General features: G+C 46.4%; 1 long non-coding RNA gene across 2 annotated transcripts; it reads left to right on the forward strand.

The window, feature by feature from the left end:
* LOC107122405 lies at window positions 1-25,963 on the forward strand. Of its 2 annotated transcripts, XR_001482918.1 has the most exons (4): window positions 1-365; window positions 16,496-16,574; window positions 16,940-17,328; window positions 25,718-25,963. It is a non-coding gene; the product is annotated as an uncharacterized LOC107122405 (long non-coding RNA). The 2 variants fall into 2 exon arrangements; XR_001482917.1 differs by lacking the exon at window positions 25,718-25,963 and having other exon boundaries at window positions 16,940-18,034.
* Window positions 25,964-26,295: the final 332 nt, after the last annotated feature.

The raw sequence follows: 26,295 nt of genomic DNA on the forward strand, positions 1-26,295 counted from the left end.
CTTCCCGCTGGACTTGCTTCCCGGGTCCGAGGGCAGGAGCCGGGCTACCCGGCACGTGCACGTCTGCGCACGATCCTTCACACTCAGACGCGCACTTCCACTGTGCCGCTCTCTTTGGCGAAGGCACTCGCTCCTTCCACCACGCAGCTGCCTCGGTGCGTCCTCCCCTCTCACGCGCGCACACACTCGCACCTCCCGCAGCCAGATCCGATCGCGCTCAGAAGACGCGCGAGCTCGTCAAAAGTACTTTCTCACGACCAGTGCAGCGCGGGAGAAAGAGAGCCCGCGGCCCCAGGAAACTGCCAGAAGAGTTTTCTCGGCATCGACCTATCTCGGGAGAGGAAACGGAGCGCCTTGCCGGGACTGTAAGCGATGGGGCTTCTTACCACCACGCGGGATTGTCAATAATGACGTTAGCCGGGGGGGGGGGGACAAGGGAGGGGGCTGGAGGAACCCCCTTCCCGGCGGCGGCCACTTTCGCGGGGGGGCAAAGTGCAAAGGAACCGCCAGGAGTATTGGGGGGGGGGGTGCGGGAGAGAAACGAAGTTGGCCGTTGCAGTTCCAACCTTGCAACCGCCGTTCTTCTTCATAATTGCTTGGAGCAAGTCTGTGCCTGCTGGTTCAGAAGCGAGTCCCGCTCCGCTTGAGACAAGCGTGCGCAGAGCGACAGCAGGCTCTCGGCCGGCGCCTGCAGATCAAGAACCTGCTTCTGAGGTGCGGCTGTTGGGGGGGGGGTTAAGCCCCCTTGGAACTGGGCATGGGAGGGACTGACCGACTTCCAAGTAGACCCGCGCAGAATGCGCCCCTCGCCTACGCTGGGGAGCCAGCGGCGTTTTTTAATCGCCGGGGACGGACGTACTTCTGAGTCAAGAGGGACAGCCTGGCTGGCGTGCGCCCCGAGGCTAGGAATTAGGACCAAGAAGGCGTCGGACTGTGGAGGCTTTTCCCTGGAGTGGAAGCAGAGCGGCCGGCTGGCCAGTTTCCCCGGCGCGGCTCTGGCGCGCTCTCTCCAGCCGCATGCCAAGGGCTCCCCCTAGACTCCAGAGACGCTGGAGTCTTTCCGGGTTTCAGCTTGGAGGACCGGGTGGGGGTGGTTGTGTGTGTGTGGGGGGGGAAGTCTCCGAAAGGTGCAAAATCAGGTTTTTAAAATGAAAGGTGGGGCAGAAGAGGAGTTGCTGATTGCACAGGCCAGTGAAGTAACAATCCCCATAAAAGCTTACATATAGGTGACCTTACCAGGATAGCCCCCCCCCCACCCCACCCTCACCGCTTGCGCGCTCCCCAAGGGGAGAGGTGTCGGTTTGTGAAAAACGACACCCCGGTTGGATTTACCTTCCTGTTTGCGTGTGATTGTGTGTGCCCGCGCGCGTGCGTGCGTGTGCAGATAGATCAATTGATGGATGGATGGACAGATCGGGTGACAGAGACAAAGAAAAAGATTGCTGGCAAAACACGACGGAAGGAAGGGAGATAAGATGGGAAAGATTCTCGAATAGATACGGAACGTATAGGCGAGGGCTAAGCCCGATGAGAGAATGGAAAGAGATGGGTCCAGAGGTGGAGAAGAGACAGGCTGGCCAGGGTGATAAAAAAGGGTGGGGGTAGAGAGCGGGACGCCCTCGCGGAGAAGGTGCTGGGCGCAGGGGGGAGGGGAGGGGAGGGGAGGGGACGGGGAATGTGCCGGAGCCGAGAAGAGGGAGGGGACGGGGGCGCAGTCCTCGCGCTGGAGCGCCTTGACTTCGACGCCAGGTGGAAGTCACCTCCCAGGATAAGCAGCAGACTCCTCACCACGTCTGTCCAGAAGAAGGGGGCATGCGGGGCAGCAAAAGCGGAAACCCCCAAACATGCTTTCTGGGAAGAAAATCCTGGGGCTTCAATGGGGGGGTGGGGAGGTCCGGGACGGGCTGAGTTTGGGATTTCAGTCTCTGCTTGTTCGCATTGGATCCATTAGGACAGGAGGAAGGCGGGTTGGGGTAGCCAGCAGAACTGGCCAGAATACCCGAGAGGGAGAGAGACATAAAATGGCACACACCTCCGTGGCCTAAGAATGTCACTCACTCCTGTACCAAGGGGTGTGTGTGTGTGTGTGTGCCTAATAACAAGAAACCAGAAACTATACTTTTAGTGTGTATCTGGAATAGGGCTGTCTCAATAGGATCTTGTCGTCTCCAACATGCAGCCAGCCCAGTAGACACAAACACACATCTCTACACTTCGTCTGCCGTCCGGAGGGTTCTTCTCGGATACAGTTGGAACCTTGCTAGCAGGGGCAGATTAACCATTAAGCAGACTAAGCACGTGCTTAGGACACCAGGGCCAAAAGGGACACCACAAAGTTGGGAAAAGGGTGAAAAGCTTAGTTTGTACAGTATATTGTGTTATCATATGAATAAATTTTTGTATTGCTGCAACCTGCATTGTATATCTGGTCAGACAGGTCAACAACTAAAATGGACTGGGTCAGTGTGGAAAGGAGGAGGGCACCAAGATTGGTCCGTGTTTAGGGTACCAGTGAGCCTTAATCCGCCCCTGCTTGCTAGCAAAGAGGCCCTGCTACAGGCCCGATCCTGTGCACGTTTCCTCGGGAGTGCAACCCACTGTACTCTCCAGGATTTGTGCATAGGTCTGCAGCCTCAGGCGCAACTCGTCCCCCCCCCCCCCTAAAAACTGTTGGAACGCCACCCCGGCCCCCCCCCCCCCTAAAAACTGTCCGAAGAATCTGAGCCAGATCGGAGCGAGAGCCTTAGATGCTCACGGGGCAATCTTGAATCCGTCAGGCCTCTTCACTCATGTCTGCAGGTTTGCACAAGTGACTTTCACTCTCACTCTCTCTGTGTGTTTAAAGCTTAGAATAAACAAGGTCTACACCAAGCCGGGCGTTTTATTTCCCTGCCCTTTGTAACTTGAGGGAGAAGGTTGGAGGGAGACTTGGAGGAGGAGGAGGAAAGGGTTAATTGGCAAACAAAAAAGTCACTCGGCAATAATTTGGGCAGGAACCGCGATCTGATTCCGGCTGATAGCAAGGCACGAAGAGGCCCGGGGGGGGGGGGGCAGGCTCTGGGGCCCCGGGGGCGAGGAGGCAGTTTCTGATTTGGGACTCGATGCCCCGGGAAGTTGCAGGCGAGCAAGGCTTGTTGGGTGAATGGGGAACGCGCAAGCGCAGGAGAACTTCCCGGTAAACTGGCACCTTCGGAAGTCACGCGTGTAGCCAGCAACTACAATGCACCAGGAGAGGGAGCAGAGGAGACTTCCCAATAATGGCGCACACCCACCCGGAGGGAGAATGTGTATATTGGGGGGAGGGGGGTGTCCCCACACTCAACTGGGAAGAAGGCCTGCAGTGGGTGCGACTTCTGAGTAAAGAGGCAAAGGATCCGGCCCTACAGTGTGATAACAGCGGTGGTGGGTCTCCCTATATCTCTTCGTATGCCTCCAGCTGAAAACTACCTCTATATTATTTGACAATGCAAAATACCGGCAACAATGACGAGTAGTCCCGCTTGTCTATCTGCGCAGGCAGATGAAGGTGTGGCGTTGCATACAGAAGGGGGTTTCTAAACAGAGGGGCGAATGGGCAGGGAGCCATTTCCCATCCGCGGGTGCGCGCCCCCGCACGCCCACCTTGAACGTTAGAGCTGGGGAAATACGTGTGTTTTCAGAGCGTCTGTAAACAGGCATGAGGATATCCAGGATTGTGTGAACGGGAGCAACGCCTGAGACACAGCAAGGGAGGGTCTGAACAACCTTGCATTCCAGAGGCGATGTCTTTCTACACAGTCTTTCCCCGGGCGTGTACAAAAAGTGAAGCCCTTTTAAAGTCCCAGGTTCATTACTCTGGCGCTTGACTCAGCGGTCTTTACAGTTTAATCCCATCCATGTTTACTCAGAAGTAAATCCCACCGAGGTCATTGGGGTAGGCTTGCCTCGGATCGCGGCAGCTAGCTATTGGGGCTTCCTTGGCGTGTTCTATAGAAAAGTACCGGCATTTAGAGAATACTTCTAAGAGAAATGCACACGCCCAAAGTTTTCAGCCTGGAGGTCTCCTTCCCACCTGGGATTTCAGTGTCTCCCTCCCCTGGGTCTTGTGAATAAAGAATTATGGCCAAGTCCCCTTTAAGAAGCTAGCAGCCCACCTGGCTATTTCAAAGCGAATAATGGCGAGGTTGCAATGACTTCTTTTGACCAAACCGGGAGTGGGCAGGAAGTCCGAAGGAAATCAGTTGCAGACAGGATCGGCCTTCTTACTGCCATGCAGAGTTTCCTAGTCCGTGATCTGAAATACTCATACAGGCTTTAAAGCAAGAGAAGTGAGGGGATGTGTATGGACATATAGTTCGTTCCCAAAAAAAAATAACACCAGCCATGTCTGAAAAGGGAGATCTTCTCCTAAAGGTGTCAGTACTCACGTGGCCTGGAAAGTCATTCTTGATGTTCCGAGGTCGCTGGTGCCCCCCAACCCCCCCCCCCCCCCCCGCAAGCTTGGCTGCCTCTCCATTTCCTACCTATGCAGGGGAGGGGTTGGGGCACAATATTAGATCCTGTACTAGAGCCGTGCTGGACTGATAGGCAGAATGCAGGTTCAACAAAGCCAGATGTTCTCTGCTCCGTAGTGAACGCATGAAGTTGACTAACAGACTGGAAGCCAGAGCACTGATGCCTTCTTAGCTGGGAATTTTGTCTGCTCCGAATAGCAGCGCCACTCAGACAGCGTCGGCAGGGACAGAGACCAGGGTTGGGCGTCACGGTTCAGAACCCGAAACGCGACCTAAGGGAGCTTCTGGTTCAAAAAAATCTCACCATAGTCGGGGTAGGAATAGAGGAGCAGATCTGCAAGAAAATGTAATGGATTTTATCAGTGCAAAATGCAATCCTATGCAGAATTAGGCTGGCGAAACTGCACAGGATTCCATTGCGCTTGCTGTGGATCCTGGCCACACACACACACCCGCCCCAGAATCTTGAGACGCTGGAAGTGCTGTGCTTCTTTTGGCCAGCACCCACACAGCCCTCTTAGAACTACAGTTCCCAGCGCCCCCGCCCCCCAGAAAGTGGAATGTTTAATGTATGGATTGGTTCCATTTATTTCCTGCTTTTCTTCCTTGGAACTCGAGGTAGCCTACAACCGGTGATCTTGCAGATCAGACAAGGGCCTCCGATGGCCTTCCAGTGTTTTGTTCAGTGAAAACTTTCATTTCTATGTGTCTGAGGAAGTGCGCATGCACACCATAGCTCACACCTTGAATAGAATTTTGTTGGTCTTAAAGGTGCCACTGGACTCAAACTTTGTTCTAGTGTTCCCTTCAGAGATCCTAAACCAAATGAAGCCGGGATTATATCGTGGTTAAGGTACCAAGCCAGAGGCTGGGAGACCTGAGTTCAGGTTTCAATGAAGCATGCTAGATGGCCTCGGACCGGCGTCTTACTCTCTCTTTCTCTCAGCCTCAGTGACCTCGCAGGGTTATTTTGGCTGTAAAAATGGAGAAGAGGAAAGGCAGGAGAAAAATCATTTTCTGCGGCGTAGGTGTGCCCCAAGGACCAAGTCAAATGTACGTGGCGTGGCCTCCCCCCTTTGCAATGTGCACAATCATAATACTGACCTATTTTATAGGATTGTTTGTTGCGAACTAGTATATGAAAAGCGCCTTGAGCGCTCTAATATAGGCGGCGGTCGTGAAAAAAGAGGGGGGAGATGCCCGCTAAATCCAGTCGGAATTTACTTCCGAGTAAAACACCCTCAGGATCCGCCTCCCCAGCCAAGTTAAGTGTGAAGTATTCCCCACGTGCTGGCAGTTTAAGCTCGAGTGCCAGGAGCTGCCCCTCTCCTCTGTTTACAGCACTCCCTCCCGGCCGCTTCGGCAGGGCCAAAAGCCAACCGAAGGGAAGAAATCCCGCTCCACGTGCTCGCTCTGCAACTGCTTGTTTTGGCCCGCGATCTTGGCTACAGCCGCGCGCGCGCTCCCTCGCTCCCCGCCTCCTTTTCCCCCTTCTTTAAATAGAGGGACTTTGTCATTGGGCTGGAGGAAGCTGTTTCTCATCTCTCCGAACCAGAAATGACTGCGAAATAACTTGGGAAGCAGCGAGAGACCCTCGGCCACGAAATCACTGTTGTTACGATCGTCTGTTTTTATTACCCAGCCAAATTGCAGCACTTTTAAGGCGACAGTCCACTGCAAGCTTACTCCGCCGGCTTCATTTGGAAAGAAACGTAAGTCCCCCTTTGATTTCCAAGAGGCACGCAACAGGCCTATCCTGTAGCGTGCTTACTCAGAAGTAATCCCCGGGCCTTACTCCCAAGTAAGTCTGCTCAGGATGGCAACCGTACCACGTGCCCGAGGGCAGAGTCTACTGCTCTCATTTCCGTGGGAACGCTCTGCTTAGAACTCAGTGGGATTTACTTTCGAGCTGCGGTGACTCAAGTGGTTAAGATGCTGAACTGCAGGCTGTGGAAGGTTGGTAGTTCAGCAGTTCGAGACCAGAGTGTGCCGCATGACGGAGTGAGCTCCCGTCTCTAGTTCCAGCTCCTGCCAACCTAGCAGTTCGAAAGCAAGAAATTGCAAGTAGATAAATAGGTACCACTTTGGTGGGAAGGTAACAGCGTTCCGAGCGCCTTGCTGTTTAGTCATGCCGGCCACATGACCACGGAAACGTCTTCGGACAGCGCTGGCTCTTCGGCTTTGAAACGGAGATGAGCACCGCAACCCTAGAGTCGGATTCGACTGGCTTTCGAGCAAGGGAACCTTTACCTTTAAACACGCATAGGCCGAGGCTGACCGTTCGGATAGATCACGCCTTAGAGGAATAGATTTTCAGACTTTTTTTTTTTTTTTTGTAAAAAAGCAGCATGATCGTATTCTTCGCGGGTTTTAGTGTCAAACCGTGGTCTTCTCTGTTCACACGGCTCAGAACATTTCTCCCGCATTTGAAGAGTAGAAAAAGGCCTGTCTCTGCAACGCGCTGAGTTTTGAGGCGGTGGGGAAGGGGCACAGAGGAATGGGAGAGAGCGTAAATCATAGAAGATTTCATAACCCTTTCAGTGTGAAGTATGCGCCGCGTGGCCTCCAGACCTAACCTCTTGGGGGAGGGAGAGGGAAGAGAATGCTTTCATTTTATGGTGTAAAGTGCTTTTAGCTCCGGGGCTCAGGACGTGAAAGTGGTCAGCAAGCAGCTCCGGAAAACCTAGCCTCCACCCAACCTTCTCCTGGCTCGTCTAAGAGAAAATGGGCAGATGCGCTCCGTACTGCGGGAGGGAAGGGGTTACAGCAGATTCAGTCGGGAGCATGTCCCAGATTGTATGCCCTCCCCCTGCTTTCTTGCTTCTAGAAGGAGGGAGAGCATGAACATGTCAACACTTTTCACATAAACCACTTTGAAAACTGAAGTGGGTTACCCACCCCCAAAGGTTCCTGGGAATTGTAGTTAGGGAGGATGGTGAGCCTTGTTTCCCTTAGAGCCCCCACGCATGTTTTTTCAACACTTCCAAAGATTTTTTGCCAGGATATTCCTTATTTATTTACTGACTTAATTTATGCCTCACCTTTCTACCCTGTGGGAACCCAAAGTGCCTTATGTCATTTGCCTTTCCTCCATTTTAATTATTTATTTATTTCATTAAATTTATGAATCACCCACACTGCAAGCAGGCTCTGAGCAATTTACAGCCTTATAAAAACATATATACTAATTAAATTTAAATTTGCCTTACAACATTTTATCCTCACAACAGCCCCCTGAAGTAGGTTAGGCCAAGAGCCCCAGGGCACCTCACAAGTTTCCATGGCAGAGATGAGATACAGACCCAGATCTCCCGGATCCTAGGCCTACAGTCTAAACACTACACCGCCCTGGCTTTTAACAGACTTGGGTTTAGGCATAATCTCTAATAGCTTTCTGTTTACTAATAGGCAGTCTGTTGAATGTGCATCATCACTCCCTTCTGAAATGAAACCTAAATATATGGAATTGGACTGATATTCTTTCCCATTTACCCTCCCCGCCATTCTCCTTTCTTCCCTCTATGGCCTCACCTGTGCTGAACTTTAGAAATGTGAGCTCCTCTAGGCCATTTAGTTATTATTCTGTTATGCACATTAATGGTGCTATTTAAGCAAACAGGAAAAGAAATATTTTACTGCCCCCTGCTTGAAGGCTACCAAAAACATGGCATCACACGTGTGCTAGTTCACAGCTGCATGTATATTGCCTGATGGAGAAATTGCATATTAGAATCCACCCTCACTTCATATGGGGGAAAAGGTAAAAGTCGGATCTACATGGATCCTCATGAATTCATATGATTTTTACATTGAAACAAAATAAAACCACCATCATATTGTAGGCCATCTGTTAGTCTATAGGGGGCACCACAAAAATCACGCATCCACAGATTCGTGGCACCACAACACCGCAAAAACATGATTCCGAAGCACGGAGCCTCATGAATTCATATGATTTTTACCCTGAAATGAAATAAAACCACCATCATATTGCAGACCATGTCTTAGTCTATAGGCAGCACTCCAATAATCATGCCCCCATGAATTCGTGGCACCACAAAACTGCAAAAACATGGTTTCAAAGCACAGATCCTTATGGATCCTCAGGGTTTTTCAGTTGGGTCACCCCAAGCACATCATCAAATCACATAACACACCCATGGCCACAGCTTGCACCACAAAAATCACAGATCCACGGCTTCGTGCTGACACCATTCTGTAAAAACATGATTCTGAAGCATAGATCCTCATGGATTCTTGGGTTTCTTGTGTTGGGACACCCCAAACATACCATGAAATCCCATAACCTGTCCATGGCCACAGCCTGCACCACAGAAATCATGGTGCCACGGCTCTGTGGCAACACCATGCTGCAAAAACATGGTTCTGAAGCACGGATCCTCATGGATCCTTATGATTTTTGCATTGTGTCACCCCAACATCGCCATCAAATAATATGCCTTGTCCATGGCCACAGAATGCACCACAGAAATCATATGTCCACAGCTCCGTGGCGACACCATTCTACCAAAACATGGTTTTATTTCGTTTTAATGTAAAAATCATATGAATTCATGAGGATCCATTTAGATTCGACTTTTACCCAGACCCTTCATATGGCAACTAGCAGCTCTTCAAATTAGTCTATGTTAGGATCATGTTCCCAATGGTACCAAAGTGTCATTTGAAAGCCCATAGCAGTGATCCCCAACATGGAGCACATGGGTGCAATGGTGGCCACCACTGTGTTTACTGCCCCCCTTGGCCGTTTGGCATAGGGGATAAGGCTGAATCTCCCCCCTCCCCTCCCAATGCCAGTCCTGAATCAGGCCTCACACACTTGGGAAATTAGTTCCCATCAGCATGATGTGTGACTTTTTATAAGTCAGGCCAGAGGCCCCCAAGATAACATATCAAATGTGGCAGCATATAGGTGGCCCTTAGAAGTACACTTCAAAACATAATGTGTAAAGTGTTTTAACTTATCAAGAGTATTCCACTTACTGTTTTTCTCTTTTTACTTTTCCTGTGTGTTAGTAGGTTACATCATTTACCAGGAGTGTCAAACATAAGGCTCAGGGGCTGGAACCAGCCCGACCAGGGTTCTTATCCGGCCTGCGAGCGACTGTTGTGAGGGAGAGATCACGTGGCTGCTTGGGGAGGGGGGAGTGGGCAGAGCCACTCCGATTGTGGCCTCAGCATGGCAGAACAACCTTGTCTGCAGCAGTCAAGCAGAACTGCTTTGCTTCAGTGGCAGCCTCACTCGTAATTTGGGAGCCACCGCAGCCACATTCATGCCAGCTGGGTGTTCCAAGGCAAGGTCGCACACCTCTCTGCTTGGCCTGCAGCTCCAGCAGTGCTGTCCTGGATGGCCACAGGGATCAGTATTTGCACTCGGGGGGGGGGGGGAAAGTAAAATATAAATGATCCTTTGCTGGGGCCTGCTGGCAGCCAGTGCCATATTCACGCGACCCCCCCCCCCAATGCCACGGCTGTGTTTTGGTCCATTGCGGGATGTTCTTTGGCAGTTTCTTCCACATATTGGGAGCCTCCCACCCCCATAGACAACCAAGTGGCCTTCAGCCATAGGCAACTGCTGCTTTGTAGGGGGGCAGTGCCAGTGATCTCAGTTTATACTGGTCACTGTGTGGCCCGGGGGCTCTGCCACACGTGGCCTTGTGTGCACCGTGCCCACTCCCCCATCAGATGATCTGGTAGCCCTTGGCCTGGAGTGGCTGTGGCCACACGGGGATGGTGTGGCTTACCAACAATCTCTGGCTTGAACTCCTAGCATCACCCCACCACGGATCGCCTGGTGGTCCTGGTTGGAGGAAGCCATTGCCGCATGGACGTCTCCATCTTATCAAGCTTTGCTTGGCCTGGGTCTTGCCATGTACGTGGTCTTGGACTTGGGCCACCACCACCCCGCTTCTGCAGGGGGGGGTTAGTTCAACTTGTCCTCCCAGGTGGTTCAGGGGCAGGGGGAGCTCACATGTTTTTACCCTGGGGCCCAGGCTCACAGCACTGGCAGTGGGACTGCTGGCTCTCCAGTCCTCACAGGCAGATTTTCTTCTGCACCCCCCCCCCCGGCATGGGGCCTTGCAGTGAGGACACACCAACTTGGATCTTACCAGTTGCTGTCCTTTATAAAGTTTATTTCTCCGATACCTGGCATTATGTTTAAGGCCTGGCATAGTCACATTTGTGTCAGATCCGGCCCTTGTAACAAATGAGTTCAACACCTCTGATTTAGACCCCAACCTTTTTCCTCAGTGGGAACCCAGTGGTTTATATAATCCATTTTACCTTTGCTCCTGCAGGCCAGAGTATGTGAGGGAGAATCTACATCTCCCCCCCCCCATGTCTACCAATCCAAAGCAGTCCAGTGGCATCTTTAAGACCAGGTTTTTATTCAGGTGCAAGATGTCCCTCCTCTGTGAGGGAGAATCTGCATCTCTCCCCCCCCCCATGTCTACCAATCCAAAGCAGTCCAATGGAGCCTGAGCGGTGGGTGTTGCCTTCTGACACACTTCCGGTGATTTCAGGGTGTGTGGCATATGCTAATGAGTTATGCTAATGAGCTCCTGCACCTCTTTTTCTATGAAAAGACCCCTGATCCTCACCACAACTGTGCAGTAGATTAGGCTAAGAGATGGTGACTGACTGAAGGACACTCAGCTAGCTTCATGGCAGTGTCGAGCTTTGAACCCTGGCATCCTAGATTCTACTCCAATACCCTAACCACTACACCATGCAAGTGCAAGCTCCCACACCTTTATGTAGCTCACAGCTTCCTTAGATTGCTGCTGCTGATCCCTCCCATTCCTAATCAGAGCCTTGTTCATATACGCAAAGAGGGAACTTGCACACTCCTCCGTTAATTAATTCTTGTGCCTTATTTTCTTTGTGGCACTCAAAGCAGTTGTAACGGAAACCTCATGCTTTAAGTTTAGAGTGAGAGGCATAATACCTCCTTGTTTGCAATCTTTCTTTGGTAATCAAAGGTGCCTTCTAAGACAGTCATGTGCACACATTTGAGATCTTTATCTGGTGTGGAAGGGCCTGAATACTTCTGATGTCTCCATGAATGTAGCCCGTGTCTTAGGGCCAAAATATGGTTGCAGTCACAAACACTAAATTATCCATTTTCAATGCACATTCCAACTGGATTTTGCCAGTTCACACAGTAAAATCCAGCTGGAAAGTGAACTGAAAGTGGGTTATACAGTGTGTGTGACCACAGCCAATGTACCACAACATATGAGTCATATTGTGGCTGTGTGTTTCCACTGGGAACTCCATTAGACGTTCCACAGGGACCCAATTCAGAGTGGAACTAAAGGGCAGGGGGAGGGGGGGTGCCTTCTTTCCCCCTGCACTGTTTTCCTGAATCTAAATGGTACCATCTGAATCAGGCCCCCAGAGTGCTTTTAAATGGAGTTCACACTAAGAATTTGCAGCGGCAATATGGTTGCAACTTGTGTACATTGTGATGTGTGGTTTGACCTTTAGATTGAGGGAACATTGTCTGCCAAACTGCCAATGAGAACAATGGGAACAGTCAATCTCAGAGTCACCAAATTTTATTGATAATCCAATTCATTAATTTGTATCTGTCATGCATTCCTAAACTGGGTAGGAGATGATACCTGAAAAGCACAAATAGCTGCAAAATATTTTTCTCTGTATGTACAAATGCAATATCTACTTCTATCACATTCCAGTGTAATCAAGAATAAGAATTCAGGATGGGGCTAGGCAGATGAAGGGGTGTATGATGGACCCCTGTATCTCCCCAACTGTCTGACAGATTTTTCCTGCCAAATCTTCAGTTCCCCTCAGTGACTGAGTTGCCCTACAGTAGCTGTATTTCTTCTCTACTGATATAAACTTGAAACTGTCCCATCCTTTGTTTAGATATAGCTTTAGGCTTTAGACCCAGTACAGGAACTTGAGGGAAACACCAGAGCTGTCCCGTTTTTAATTTATAAATCCTTGTGAAATGCCACTTGAGGCAAATTAAGTTACAAAAACAGAATAACGATTTTATTAGGCATGGAATATACATATAATAGGAATAGTCAAGGTTTTGAGACTGGGGGTGGTGGTGTGGTGGCTGAACTACATTTCTTCCAGCTCCTGCTATTCCCACGGAAAAATTAGAGCTCTGCTTCCAGAAAATACAGCCAAGTTTGGAACAAATACCAATGCCAGTTATGGGAAGGACCAGAGCAAAAAAAGGTACTAAAAATCCTCCTTATAGACCTCCCAAAAAGAGTAATATTGATCTTGAACAAACAGATGATTCAGACCTAGAGGAATCTCTGTTAGAGGAAATGGCGGCAGGGGGGAGTAACCCTGACCAAAGCAAACAGACTGTGTTATTGTATGCCTTAACAGAGATAAGGAACGAAATCAAGAATGATTTAAAGTCTCTGAGTGGAGAGGTTGGACAGTTAAACGAATTTGGGCTGCTCAAACAAACAATTGAGCCTATAAAAAAGAAATTAGACAAGCTCACCGCAGTGTTGAAAACAACAGAGAGGAAAGCTGAATCAGCATTTCACTCGGCAAAAAAGAATGCAGACGACATTAAAGAATTTAAGGAATTTGAGATATGGGCCAAGAATAAGATCATACTCCAGGAAATAAAACTGAAAGAAAAGAAGGTTAAACTCCGTGGAGTATCTGTAAACTCTGGTGAAAAAGAAAATCTCACTGCGGCTTTAAACAAATGGCTGACTCAGATTCTTCTACGAGCAGGAGAAGCAGTGTCTTCTGAAGGGATCATCAGCTCTGCCTTCTGGCTAAATATCCCCAAAAAGGCTCCTGAAAATGCTTCCCCTGATATTATCATTGAATTTAAACAGGTCCAGACAAAGAATAAACTTTTTGGAATCGCAAGAGACAAGCAGGGACTGAGCCTGGAGGACATGATTGTGTATCTGTTCCTGACATTCCAGCTGAGGCAATCATCACAAGAAGATGTCTTAAGGAAACAGCAAAAATTCTCAGAGACAAAGGAATTCAGCATAGATGGTTGCCGCTCGGACATCTCGTGGTTAATTTGGAAAACAAAACGTTCACTGCATATAATGAAATTACAGGGAAAAATTTAGTAGAGGCAGTAACCAAATATGGAAGTGTTTGAACTGTGATATTATGTTTTGAAGCAGAGAGGTAGAATGTAATCCATAAAGTAAGTTAGAGTTAGTATGATAGTATGTTAATATATAGAGTAAGTTAGAGTTAGTAGATAGGATAAGTGGGAATAATAATGGAAAATAGACAATAGGAATGGAATAGTTAAAGCCAAAGGCATAGCAAGGAGGGGAAGGGTGTGCCCCCCCAAGACCTCTGATAAGAGGGAGGAGGGTTTCCTCCTGTTGCAGAGGCTCCCTCTGCAGCACCCAGTTTCGGAGGCAACCCTGTTCAACATTCCATTATAGGTATGGAAGAAGACAGACTATAAGTATAAAATAAGGATGTACGGAGGGAACCCAGCAAAAGAAGTATAGAAGATTTGAATAACTTAAAGAAGAATGTAATAATGTTTAGATCATGAATTAGAGGAAGTTGTACGGCGGTGTGGGCAAGCACGTAAAGAAAGGGAATAAGATAACGAGGACAGAGATTACTTATATGCTTTCAATGTTTAATTTGATTCTTAGAAAGAGGTGAATATGAAAAATGAAGTGTTAAGATATGCATAAAAATATCTGGAAATATATATATACACACACTTAATAAAATATCAATTTAAAAAAAGGTTTTGAGATTGCTGAGGTAAAAACTTTCAAATATATACAGAGTTGAATTTTAGAACATTTGAGAGTATATTTGTAGTTTTGTTTCAAGGTTTTCTAATTCTTTGAGAGGTACTTTGTTTAGTATATTTCAGCACTAACACATTTCTTATTAATGTTTCTTCTGGAGGATAGCATTTGTTTAAAGTTTCTAGATTTCTTCCTTCAGAGTTCTAGGTTTTCCTGTAGATATTACAGCTTTTCACTAACTCCTGGGGTGTCTAAGCTTCTCCCCTTTATCACAGACCAGGGTTCTCTTCCCAACCCCTTTCACTGGCAGGAAGTTATTCTCCTTGTCCCTAAGAAGCAATACCTCATTTTACTATTTGGCTTCTATGGGAGTTCACTCTAACAACCCAGACCTTCTGTTAAATCCTGCTACAGTATCTTTTGTCTGTATAAGGCTGTTCTGTAGCGTTCCTGACTGAGAATCTAAATTCTCCCTCAGAGCAGTTTTAATATAAGACAAAAGGTTTTCTCTTCTCTCTGTAGAAGTATTTTTCGGACCTGTCAGAAAACACTGACTCCCAAATGTCTCTTCCCTCAGAAGCCAAACCCTCTGGCTACTGATCCAGACGTTAGATTTCAAATACCAAATTGTGAAAGACCCCTTTTCCCACTGGATCAGCTGTTTTATTTCCTCTCTCAGCAGATGTTGGCCAATCAGAGAGCGAGTAGAGCAGCCAATCACATAAGTTCTTATCTCCTGGGTAGATTAATGCTTGCACTCCCTGACTCTGATACAAGCAGCATTTTAAAAAGCCTGCTTTTCTGTGCAATCCATCACAGGGTGGTATTAGGCAGAAAGGTACAGGCCTTGTTGCCAGTGATCAGTTACCTGCAATGCTCCCTCTAAGCTGTGGAGCTTTGTGAGCAAAAATTCTACTTTCTGAGCTACTGGCATTAAAGTTGTGAGCAGGTGATTTGGCTAATGCATACATTTGTTTGCTCTGGAACCATCTTTCCTGAGCTAAGACAAAAATGTGTGAGCCAGAGGCTAAAAAACTGTGGGCTAGCTCACACGAACTCAGCTTAGAGGGAACCTGCAATACAGACCTGATCCATCCCCTGCCCAAGTGAATTCTCCAGCAGTTCTAAAACAGTTTTAAAAAATGCTGCCCATTTCCCGGTATCTGCCACACCAGTTCTCCCTTCATATACACTCAGTTCTCCTTGAAACTCTTCACTCCTTCTTCACCTTCCACTGAATCTATGCAACATTAGGCCCCTCAGCCTGCTTCTGTTTTTCTGAGCAACAAAAGTGCCTGCACCAATACAATGTTGGGATGAAGAAATTTCTTTTTTCCCCCTGTAGCAAAATACTGCCATTTGCAAATTACCACCCTAATACTGAGGACTGTTTCACACATTGTAGGGCAAAAACCCTGGGCCTGTCATCCCATATAAACAGGGATCCACAATGAATTTCAGATGAACATGCCTGTACGAAAAACAGCCTTTCAAACACTTGATTGTCGCATTTTTACATGACCTATTTAAGCATACTGTTTAAAAGATTATAAGTATACCCCTGAAAACGTAATATGTGAAAGGGAGGGGTTGCCAGATGACTTGCCAAGTTGTATAGCCTGTGATACAGCCACACTTTTATATGCCATAAAATAAAAGTCATTGTTTTGTACATCAAATGAAAGCTATCTCGGAGTAAAAAATATTGCTGCTTTTATTACCGCAATATCAAGTTCAAGCACAGTTAAGGTTAGAATGTTGACCTCGGCTACCCACATGGAGATTTAGAATTCTCTTTAAATTGTCCCTGCTACAATTGTTCATTGATGTGGGGGGAAATATAGTGCAATTACTTTTGAAGGGTAGAAAAAGCTTATATTTTAGGAAGACAAATAAGAACTATGTATTCACTCCACACTTTTAACAGCAGTTTTTATAACATTTTCCCTTCCATGGCTTACCCAAAGAATTCTGGAACTTGTAGTTGGGTGGAGGAGCTGAGTGCTCAGTTGGAGATCCATAGCTGCAGCTTCCCCCACCCCACCCCCACCTCCCAACTACAGTTTAACATGGTTCCCTGGAGAATTAAAGCAGTTTTAAGTCTGTGGTGAATACATGCCCAAATGTTTCATTTGAGGTAAATACTGACATTTAATAAATAGTGAAAAATAATTAAGTAGCCCCAACAACTGAAATAATTAACTATATTTGTTTACTTATTTTTAGGAGTATCGCTTCTTAGGACCTGCCAACTGATCAGGAAAAAGGTGAACTGGCTAGCTCTTGCGCACCGAACTGCAGCATGGTGAGCAGAAATTCAGTGTAGTTTGACAGCCAGCGTGGTGCAGCGTGTAGCGATTTGGACTAGGATCTGGTAGGCCCAGGTTCAAATCCCCACTTTGCCGTGGAAACTTGCTGGATGAAGTTGGGCCAGTCCTACTTTCAGCCTAACCAACCTCACAGGGTTGCTGTGATGATAAAATGGAGGAGAAATATTGTAAGCCATTTTGGGTCCCCATGGGGGAGAAAAGGAGGAGAAGTAAATCACTTCTTACCAACCAGTTGCCAGATATCAACCTGCTGTTAAAGGCATAGGTGCAGGGTTGGGTTTGAAAGCTGGCAACACTATTCCTTTCCTGGTTTATTTAACAGCTGTAAAATATTCCACAGGTCCAGCTTTCCCCATCACTGGACAGCCATGCTGAGAAGTGCTGCTTTTGTTGAACCCTTGCCTGTCACACTCAGCGGCTGAAGGCACAAGACCTCTGTCAGAAAAGAAAATGGCAATCTGCTTCCCCCCTTGTGTCTTCCCCTAAACTCACCCAATCTGGCACAAAGAAATGCTAATTCAAATGCTAAATTACTTTCAGGCAGTACTGTGAATCTTTTGACAAAACAAGCATGATCCAGAGCACAGCATTTGCAGGATATGAAACCCAGCACCATGTAAAGGAGGATGTACCTTGTTTACCTCATCTGCAAACCAACCCTCATCCAAGGAGCTTGGGGAGTTTGTCCTATATTATCCTCACACAGAGCTGGATGTATACAAAAGCTAAGTAAGTGACAATTTAGGACCTCAGATTAGTAGGAAACTGCAATTAAAAATGAACAAACCGCAAAATTACTAAATTTTCCTTTTGAGTGGGGATAATGCTATGCGGGGGAATTTGACACAGCTTCAGTCCTCAGCATGTCTTAGTCCAGCCCCACCCTCACAATTGTGTATTGTGTTCATTTGTTAGCTTCGCAGGGGTTTTAACCGGGGTCTCCCCACCGCACACCACTGGCTCTGTAGAATATTTACCTTTCCAAGACATGTAAATACTATTTTTGAGGGACATTTCAGCTGGCTATTTTTCCATTTGGAATATGCTTGCAGGTTTTGACTTGAGTATGAGTTGGGGGGCACTGGTCACTTTTAAGTATTTAGCCCTTACTTGTGTGTGGGGGGGGGTTGATTGTTTAATTTTGTGGTGTTTTATTCGTTGTTGGTATTCCATGTTCTTTTTAAAACAATTCTATTGGTCATGATGACTAATGTTTAATTTCTATTGTTGGTTGCCTTGAGAGTACCACTGACAGGCAGGGTGTAAAATGTAAAAATAAAGAAGAACAAGAATAAATATTGGCGTCTCTCATCATTGTGAGGATCCTGGCCGGTGTGGCTATTCTCTCCCCCTTTGACATTCTGAAATGACAAGGCCTACCTGCCAAACAACTGTGCTGATGTCGAAGGTCCCAGGAACCTTGCCCTCTGTTCCAGCTGGCCACCCTGGGCAACTCTGCATGTACGATGCCCTGAACATAAGCCACATGGGCCATGGCCTTAATTTCCAGCAGAACCACATTTTCTTGCTATTCATAGCACATAAAGGGAGAACGTAGGAGGAAGTTGGGAACTGGAATGTCAGGGTAAATTATGAGATGCAGATACTGCTCTGCTGAGAAAGCGACCTGTGCCGAGCAAGGTCTGCCCAAATGAGCTATTCATTCCTAGGCATTCATCAAGAGTCTCTGTATCCAATCACACAAGACTCAGGACCTTAGCCGGATCGACAGACAGCTGCAGAGAAATATAGAGCCATCAACCGAGGAATCAAAAGAAAAGGAGAGATGAGGAGTTGGAGATTTCTCTGTTTTTAAGCCAGGCTCACATGATCTGGGACCCATCAACACATGAAGCTGCTTTATACTGATTGTAGGCTGCGGTCACATGGAGCATTAGGCACGCTAGAGAGACGGAAGATAGGCTGATTTTCCGGGCGCGATCTCACTGCCACATCTGGGAAGCGTAGAGCTCCCGTGGCAAACCCGAGGCTTCCCGCCGAAGATGCGCGGTTAAAAACTAGTACCTCGGAGGTACTAGTTTCCGGTAACCGTGGGGCAAGGGCGGGCGTCTGATCGCGTTTCCAGTGGTAGTTCCGGCGCCCGCCCATGCCCCCTCGTATAAAGGTGGTTTTTTTTCAACTGTCCATGGGATGCGCACGAGCACCCATTAGGGCAAGCACACACTTTGGTGTCCGGAGAAAAAAACACCCGTTTGCCACACCATTTCTTTGCCGCGGTGCAGGATTGTGGTGTGCTCGGCACCTCCCCCCTACCACAGGATCTCCATGGGACCTCCACGGTACGTCTGCTGGCGCAACCGCACGTTATTTTGCCCCGGGGCAAACAGCCACGCTTCCCCCCCGCATATTCCTGCCCGTGTGCCCGCAGCCGTTGTCTATCAAGGTCAGAATTGTCTACTTTGACTGGCAGCAGCTTTCTAGAGTTTCAGATGGATCACATCACCTGATCCTTTTAACTGGAGATGCTGGAAACTGAACTTAGGATCTTTGCATGCAAAGCAGATGATCTACCACTGAACTGTAGCCCCTCCCCTGATAAGCCCAACACAACCAACCATCCATGTGTGTGGGCCCACTGGGAATGTGATAACACTCCTACTTACTCTGCCTGCCTGGGAATGTAAAAATAAAGAGGTTCTGAAGCACACTGTGGGCTGTGATACAAGGCTGGCAGATTCATCCTTTGCTTACAAAATAATTGTTTTGCACTTTACCCAGAAGCAGCAAAAAATGGGCTTGTGTGACTCTGTGCACACTTACAGGTTTTAGGGAAAGTGAAAGTTCATATACCTCCCCCATGGAGAGACAGGAGACCCTGTTCCTGTACCATGAACACTTGAATCTCCACAAGCGGGATTTTCGCTTCACACAAAACTGGGATGTATAGACATAGAACTCATGCACTTATTGTCCACAAAAACATCCACTTTGCAGTGGCATCATAACATAACACGTAGTTTGGTCCTCACTCGATTTAGCAGATACTTTGTGCAAACCACATCAGGGGCCAGTTGCAGGGGACATTGTTGGAAAAAAATTAGCAGAGCACTAAAAATGCACAGCAGAATAAAAGCAGCACATAGTCATGTGTGTTTAATTAAAAAGAAAACTTTACTAAGAGATAAAAGAGGGAAGGGTATATTGGAATTGAAAAGAAATAAAGATCAAAGAGTCTATCTTCTCCTGATATAAATGCCATGTTGGCTAAAATCCTTCTGATCAATAAAGAAACAGAAAGTTCCCCAAAACCGCCTACGTGACCAAAAGCATGCAATAACCCCAATAAAACTGTTTAACCAATAGATAAACTTAGATCCCCTTGTTTAGAATACTACCTCTTACTTCTCTAGCGGAAACTTCTACACAGTCTCTAATTGGTCAATGCTAACTAATTACTATTTATAAACACAAGCAACAGATTAACTCTTTCATGACTGAAGTTGCATATTCTCAAGTGTCACACACTGAACTTATGAAGGCTCAGTTTTTTGCACAGCTGTTCGAACTTCCCTTTGAAAAAGGCTTGGTGAGGATGTCAGCAATCATCTATTCTGAAGGACAATACTTGAGTTCAATCAGTCTTTGTTGTTGCATCTCTCTCACAGAAGGATATTTGACAGCGATGTGCTTGCTTCTTGCCTCGATGCTTTCACTCTTTGATAAGGCTATGCAGGCTTGATTGTATTCAAACAAGGTTATTGGTTTAGGCTCATTAACACCAAAGTCTTTCAGTAGACAGATGATCCATTGAAGTTCACTCCAGGCATTTGAGACAGATATGTATTCAGCGTCAGTTGTTGATCTTGCAACTAGTGTTTGCTTTTGACTAGTCCAGCTAATCAGACTGTTTCCACAGAAGAACAGTTGATTTGCAGTCAAATTTGTCTTCACCCCAGTCAGCATCCATGTATCCAATCAGTCTTGCATTGCCACAAACTGAGATCTTTAGTTTCAGGTCAGCTGTTCCCTTGAGATATGTAGCCAGTCTCCTTACTACGTTCCAGTCATAATGATTTGGTGAAATTTCTGCGCAGGGTTCCAGCAGCTACAGGTATGTCAGGTCTGTACACTGTGCTGAAGTACAGAAGTTTGCCAGTTACTTCTCTGTATTATTGGTTGCTCTCAAGCAGTACTCCATCCTTAAGGTTGGGGGAAGCTGGTTCAAGCGGAGTACTAACTCTTTTAGCATCTTTTAGGCCCAAGGATTCAGGAAGGTCTAGAATTTTGTGTTTTTGGTTCAGAAAAAAGCTTCCGTTTTCAGGCCTTTCCCATTTGTATTTCAAGATAGTGCTTCACTTCTCCCAAAGGTTCTACTTACACTTTTTTGTTTAAGTCCTCAGCAGTTTCTTCCACATCGTCCTTGTTTTGGCAGCATAAAATCAGGTCATCAACATAAGTGAGAACATACTGATGTTCATTTTTAAGCTTTGAGAATAGACAGGGTTTGGTCTTTCCTTGTTGAAAGCCTTGACATTGCAGTAGCAAAGTTAACTTTTAGTTGTTGTAGATTTTCCAGGCTGTATGGCCATGGTCTTGGCATTGTAGGACCTGATGTTTCACCAGCGGCTGTGACTGGCATCCTTATAGAGGTATAACACAGAAAGATGGAGTACTCTCTGTGTCAAGGTGAGAAGAAAAATGGTAGGCAGGTAATTTATATCTACCTGCCTACCATTTTTCTTCTCACGTTGACACAGAGAGTACTCCATCTTTCTGTGTTATACCTCTGAGGATGCCAGTCACAGCTGCTGGCAAAATGTCAGGTCCTACAATGCCAAGACCACAGCCATACAGCCCGGAAAATCTACAACAACTAATGAACTCCAGCCATGAAAGCCGTCAACAACATAAAGTTAACTTCATTCCAAGCTCTGGCAACTTTGTTTATGTCCACAGATGCTCTTTTGAAGTTTGCATACAAGATTCTCTTTTCCTTTTTCTTGAAAACCTAAATTTCCTCAGACAATCAACATGCATCCCTCTTGATGCTGCTATACGTAGAAGAGTCCTGATGGAGAAACAAAAGTTTCAGAAAAATCAGTCCCAGCTTTTTTTGTAAACCCTCTTGCCACCAAACATGCTTTGTACTTTTCCACACTGCCATCAGTACTGTGTTACACCTTGAACATCCATTTGCATCCAATAGCTTTTCTTCCAGGAGGTAACTTAGTTAGTGTCCATGTTTGATTACTCTGCAAGGACTCAAACTCTTCATTGGCTGCATCCACCCATTTGTTTCTTTCATGTGCACGTAGGTCAATAATTTCTTTCCAGCTTGAGGGTTCATTTACAGACTGCACATTTGCATGAAGAGAAAACCTCAGTGGTAGTACTCCTAAATTGCTTCTTTGTATTTCACAGCAGTCTGTGTCTCTTCTGGCCCAGTTTCCCCTGCCTCCCCTTCTGATTGAGGGGTCTGTTGTTGAATGGCAGCTCTGGCAGGTAGCTAATTGGCCATATCAGTAAAAGAAACTTCATCAAATTCCTGGCTGCTTTGCACTGTGGACTCTATATGCTCAGAAGCTTGGAGTACACTGCTTTTATCAGTGTGCACCACTTTACATACTTTAAATTCTATATCCTCTTGCACTTTGAGCATACCCAGCAAGGATTCCCAATTCAGCTCTGGTGTCTTTTTTTCCCTCTCTTTCAAAAAAAAACTTTCCCTAGGAATATGTGCATATGCCTTTGTGCCAAATGCCTTTAAATGCTTTAGGACTGGCTTCTTTCCAAACCACAGTTCAAATGGTGTTTTCCCAGTGACCTTTGAGGAATTCTGTTATGCCGGTAAGCAGTTGTATTTACTACTTCTGCCCAGCAGGGGACAGGCAAGCCAGCGTAGGAATAGGCAGCATGCCATCTATAGCAGGCTTCTGTTAAGCCTTTCAACAGTGCCATTCTGTTCCTTCCTCCTCCAGGAACCTTTGGAACTCCTTGCTGCAATACTCTGTTTCATTAGAGAGCCAATTTGGTGTAGGGGTTAGGTGTGCGGACTCTAATCTGGGAGAACTGGGTTTGATTCCCCACTCCTCCACTTGCACCTAGATGAGTAGACATGTCCTCCCCCTTCATGGAGCTTAGAGTTATAAAACCTCCATCTTTAAAACAAAGTCTGCTTCACTGTCCTTAAAGCATACTTTTGTTGCATCTTCTGCCATATTTCCTTAGTAGTTCCACGATTCAACACAAGAGGTAATTCTTTATCTCCTACTGAATTTAAGATGATGCATTGTGCCCTCGCATCATCTGTATCAAATCTCTTTCCCATTCCTCCTCCAAGGGTTCTGATTCAATAACATTTAAGATTTGTTGAGCTTTCAAAGTACACAGAACTCTTTATTTCCAAATTAAATAGAGTGGTCAGTCAGTTTCAGGATTTGGAATAAGGAGGGGAGGATTTTGGATTGCTATTTCACTTACGGTTTGTATCAGAGTCCTGTCATTTGCTTCTGAAGACATGCTTACTGAGGGAGGCTGGTGATTCAATGACTTCTTTTGCTTTGGAATTGCAGATTTCCTTTTTCTAGGCATATACAAACAAAGAGAAGCAGAACCCTGAGTCTTGCAAATGAGGCAAGCTGCAGTGGAAAGTCCTCTCAAGCCGGAAGAGTTTAGAAAAATCTGCACCCAAAACAAATCCTTTCAAAAAAGCATCTCCCTCTCCCCCCCTCTCCCTCCCCCCCCCTCTCTGCCTGCCTGCCTGCCGCCTGCTAAAAGACGAACAAACAGAATGCTGCTTTCTGGGATACACAGTGGAAACAAGGTGGTCCCCATAACCATTTATGTTGGAAAAAATTAGCAAAACACTAAAAATGCACAGCGGAATAAAAGCAGCACATAGTCATGTGTGTTTGATTAAAAAGAAAACTTTACTAAGAAATAAAAGAAGGAAGGGTTTGGAATTGACAAGAAATAAAGATCAGTCTTACTCAGGGGTGTTAAACATGCGGCCTGTGGGCCACGTCAGGCCCTTGGAGGGCCACAAGCCGACACGCAAGGCCCTGGCTGTTTCCTGCTTCTTTGTCCAGTTCCGTTGCTGCTGCTGCTACATTGCAGCTTGCTTTACCAGCCTCTCTCAATTGCACAGGAGACATAGATAGGCAAGCCTCTCCTGTGTGATTGAGAGAGTCTGGTAAAGCATGGGCTGAGGCTCCTCCCCATCCTCCTCCTGGGGGAAGGGAGGGAACCAGCCTAGCCAGGCTGCCTCAATCATATACAGGAGACAAAGGGAAGCCTTTCTTTCCTTCCACTGGCTGAGGCTCCTCCGTGAAAGGAGGGAACGAGGGAGAAATTGCTTTGCTGGGCTGCCTCAGTCACACAGAAGAAATACCAGGCACCTTTAAGAGCAACACAGTTTTGTTCAAGGTATGAGCTTTTGTGTTCCTTGCTACAGTGTGTGTGTGTATTTTGCTGGGCTCCTTATGCTGTGTTAGTGTGTTTTGTTGGGCTCCTTATGCCAGGGCTCTTCTGGGTGCAACTGGGTTCCCTCCCTCTTTTCACTGTATTCATGCCTTCATGATCCAGTCTTTCTCAGTAAGAAAGCAATCAGTAAGAAAGCAATGTGAAATATTTTAGAGGAGGAATAACAACAAGCCAGTGAGATATGGATCAGACTGATAGTGTGTCTCCAGACCAAGTTCACCCGGCAGATTTTCTTTGTAGGAAGTTGTAGTTATTTCTCTGGGGAAGACTATAGTTTTGTAGACAAACAAACAGCCCTCAGTCTGTGTCAGGATGCCTTATCGTGTTCTTAACCAGCACATGAAGCAACTTATGTACAAAAGCTTGCAATGCCCAGCCATTTCATATTTTCCCCTGGGTCCTGGACTCAGAACACTGAGATTTCTGTAATGAATGTCAATAAATCAAAAGTAGGTTTGCGGCTTACAGATACACACCTGAACAGCATACTCAAGATTGCTACAGCACAGACATTTTGATGCAATAATTCAAAGCAAGAGGCGTCAGTTATCAGAGACTGTTAAATAGACAAAATATTGCAAGAGTGCTAGTGTTTTAAGCAAGCTTTATTTAAAGTTTAAAAAATCTTTAATTGTGTTTGTCTGTGTCCTTTATAAAGTTTATATCTCCGCTACCTGGCATTACATTTTATGATACACATCGCCCAGCCCAACAAGTTCTCATTTATGTCAGATCCGGCCCTCATAACAAATGAGTTCGACACCCCTGGTCTAACTATCTTCACCTGATCTATATGCCATTTTGGCTAAAACCTTTCTGATCTGTAGAACAAAGAAAAAGAAAGTTCCCCAAAACTGCCTACATGACCAAAAGCATGCAATATTACCCAAGTAAAACTGTTTGACCAATAAAGAAACTTAGATATCCTTATTTAGAATACTACCTCATACTTCTCTAGAGGGAACTTCTACACCAGGGGTGTCGAACTCATTTGAGGGCCAGATCTGACATAAATGAGACCTTGTTGGGCCGGGCCATGTGTGTCATAAAATGTAATGCCAGGTAGTGGAGATATAAACACAAAGATTTTTTTAACTTAAAATAAAAACATGCTTAAAACATTAGCTCTGTAAGATGCAAACCTACTTTTGATTTATTGACATTCACCACAGAAATCTCATGCTCAGAGTTCTGAGTCTAGGACCTAGGTTAAAACATAAAATGGCTGAGCGATTGAGAGTCTGGTGAAGCAAGCTATGATGCAGCAGCAGCAGAACTGGAAGCAGGACATGGCCAATTCCACTGCGGACCTGATGGAAGCCCTCCGGGGGCCTGATTTGGCCCCCGGGCCACATGTTTGACACCCCTGTTCTACACGGTTTCTAATTGGTCACGGCTAACTAACTATTTGTGAACACAAACAACACATTAACTCTTACATGACTGAAGTGGGTACATTTGCATATTCCAACAGACATCCAGCAAGTAGGGGCAAAGTTAATTATATTCCCCTTCCTGGCAAATCCCTTCCCCACACGGTGACCCTAGCCAGTTTGTTTTGCTGCTGAACATAACAGTACACACTGCTGGGGGGAGGAAGTAATGGAAGCATGCTCTGCACATGGCCAGAGGTTCTCTCTCTCCCACTCATTAATTTCACATTTCTTCTTGTCAGGTTTCAGCTGGACACAAAACCAATTGTGGGGCTCGCCATTTTGTGGTCCATAGTTATATGGTAAATATGGTATATTTTGTTACGATATCTAGTATATTGTTCTCTTTGCTGCCTAGTGTGTTCTCTACTGTGGCATAGAACTGTATTGTAGACTCATGTTTTATTTGTTCATGTTTCGTTACTGAGTGTTTACGTATCCCATATTTTTTGCTGTAGCCATGTACGTCTTTCTGATGGTTTGGTATCCTTGCCTCTTCATATGTATTTATGTATCATGTATCTGATTCAGTTTGCAGTTTGTTTTTGTACTGTACTATCCAATGCTGCCTTCCAATAAAACCACTTAATTCATATCAGTAACATATTGGAGTCTGTGTCTTCCTACTGACAGTTGCGTACCCACCAGGGTGATAAGAACTGTAGGAACAGAGGCCTCCTGTTTAAGGGGACTGAAATAACAAGATCTATGCATCTTGCAACTGAGAAGCTGGGAAGGTCATAATGGGAAGGGAGACTGGGGGAAACTGAGAACAAAAAATGCCACCACTTTCTGGACTCTTGTGCTATTAAGAGCTACA

Source organism: Gekko japonicus, unplaced genomic scaffold (genome assembly GCF_001447785.1).
Source record: "Gekko japonicus isolate JY-2015 unplaced genomic scaffold, Gekko_japonicus_V1.1 scaffold480, whole genome shotgun sequence".
Classification (NCBI taxonomy): Eukaryota; Metazoa; Chordata; class Lepidosauria; order Squamata; family Gekkonidae; genus Gekko; species Gekko japonicus.